This window comes from Chrysochloris asiatica, unplaced genomic scaffold, assembly GCF_000296735.1.
Source record: "Chrysochloris asiatica unplaced genomic scaffold, ChrAsi1.0 scaffold00231, whole genome shotgun sequence".
NCBI classification, from domain to species: Eukaryota; Metazoa; Chordata; class Mammalia; order Afrosoricida; family Chrysochloridae; genus Chrysochloris; species Chrysochloris asiatica.
The window spans coordinates 4,486,293-4,488,636 of NW_006408749.1; positions in this window are offsets into that span (position 1 = coordinate 4,486,293).

The following is a 2,344-nucleotide window of genomic DNA, read 5'->3' on the forward strand; positions in this document are numbered from 1 at the left end:
CACAGAGGAACAGAGATCCAGGTGGTGAGAAGGTCAGGTAGATTACAGGATAAAATATACTGTCTTAAATGGAGGGAAGATTTCTTGGAATATAATGTAACCACAACAGTGGGGTTAGGGTGGGGAGTTTAGTTTGGGTGTTGGGGAGAGCAATATAAGAAGGAGGAGGAGGCAGAAAAACAAGATAGAGAGGTGAACACAGGGATAGGCTTGCGTGGCCTAAGTGTGACAGAGGTAAATAGTGATGTGTGCTCAAACTTGGAACAACAGGGCTCTGTGATACTGGGATCTAGGCATAGTTTGAAGAGGGGAAATAATACCAAAATGCTTGACTGTCTTATGAATATTGTTTTCCCTTGCCTACTTTTGTAAAATAGACACTTGAGTGGGATAGAAAGGAATGTTGGGAAACATGATTACAGAAAACTTGTAAGCCTGCCTTCAGCCTGTAACTGCTTGGAATACCTAAAAGGTGTTCTAGAACTTGCCCAGTGAAATAGGTCTCTTGCAAAGCCTTTGCAGAGTGTAAGACCTTAGGTGGAATCCTGAGTCCCATCCAGAACTTTCTGAGGTGGGACATTCCCACTAGCAAGGACAAGCAGACCAGCCTGGAACAGCTAGAGCAACAGAAGAACTTCAAAGAAAGATCATCATGAAAAAAACCTGAAACAAAAATGTCGGCATGACTGACTGCTAGAAGAATAAGCAGCTGTTTGCCAGGAAGCCATCAAGGCAAGTAATCAGGTTCCTTCAGGACAAACTCCCATCTAAGACTGAAACTCAAAGGGAACACATGAACAGGCATGTAAGCTTGCTGGCGACCACTTTGGGCTACTGGTGAGTGGAATAGGGGGAAAGGCAGCAATGAAGAAATGGGCTGAGTTTAACCACAGTCCATTGACTCCTATTGACCTGGAGATGAGAGAGAGACAAGGAAGGATGGGTTGGTTCAAAGTGTTGTGAGGCCTGGGGACACTTGAGCCCATTGACAATGACACAGCCACAGAGGGTTAGAGCTCAGAGTGATGCATCCAGCTGAAATGAAGTGAGGGAAGATGCAGAAGAACACCCAAACTTGCAGACAGTACTCATTTGACGTAGCTTCGATGACTTGATCATCAGAACTCAACTAGAGGAAGATTACAAATTTATTTTTTTTTTAATTTCATAAAGGAAGCAAGGGTAAATGGCTACAATTTGATGAACTTGACCTATAATCATGGAGGTGTTGTTGTGGTTAAGTACCATGGAGTTGGTTCTGACTCATAGTGACCCTGCACAGGGTTTCCGAGGCTTTAAATCTTTACAGGGGCAGAAAGCCTCATCTGCTGGTAGTTTCGAACTGCCGACCTTGAGGTTAGCAGCCCAATTTGTAACCTCTACGCTACCAGAGCTCCTTTAAATCTTTATGGGAGCAGAAAACCTCATCTTTTCCCACAGAACAGCTGACCTTGCAGTTTACAGCCCGATTTGTAACCACTATGCTATCAGAGCTCCTAATCATGGAGGTAGTAACTCTAAATACCAACAGAGAGGGAAGGAGTCTTCACAACGTCAAGTATCAATGTTATCCCCTCGGTACACAGGGTAGTTAGGGACGGGCAATTTAGACATAGGCTACTGAAAATGAGGGGCAATAAAAGCATGAAGTAACTGGTTTACAAGATTTCAAGGAGTTTGGTTTAAGAGTGTAGGGGGAAAGAAAGAGTCCCCACTGAATAGTTTTCATCTTGTCTAGATGGGTCTGGTGAAAGGAGATTGGGATAAGATTCGTATGATTCAATAGTGAATAACTGTTATCATGACTAACAGCAAAAGGTAGAAGACTGGTAATCAAAACAGGGGAGTTGTTAAACTTGCAGTCCAAACCATCAAGGGAGATGACCACAAGCAGAATGCGGGACCTCTTCCAGAGAAGCAGCAAAGCCAGAGACGGAATCAGAGATGGAGTCATGGAGAGGGGAAACCGCTAATGAATCTAGATTCATGGTAAGAGAGGGACTAAGAGTTGGTGGTCAGGAGGCAGACTTGCAGAATGTGCCCTTTGGAGGTAGAAATTATTATATATGCCTGAGTGTTTTTTTGTGTGTGTGTGTATTTTTTTTTCAAAGATAAAGTGAATAGAGAGAAATATTGTTAACTGATGTTACAATAATCATTATAATGAAACAAGGTGTATGATTTGTTGAATGTAAAACTGATGATCTGCCCTGTAAACTTTTACTCAATCCACAATAAAAACCTTAAAATACATATATATATATTGTTGTTGTGTTGTGTGTTGTGAAGTGCCGTCGAGTCAGTTCTGACCCATAGCGACCCTTAGTAGGGTTTCCGAGGAGCA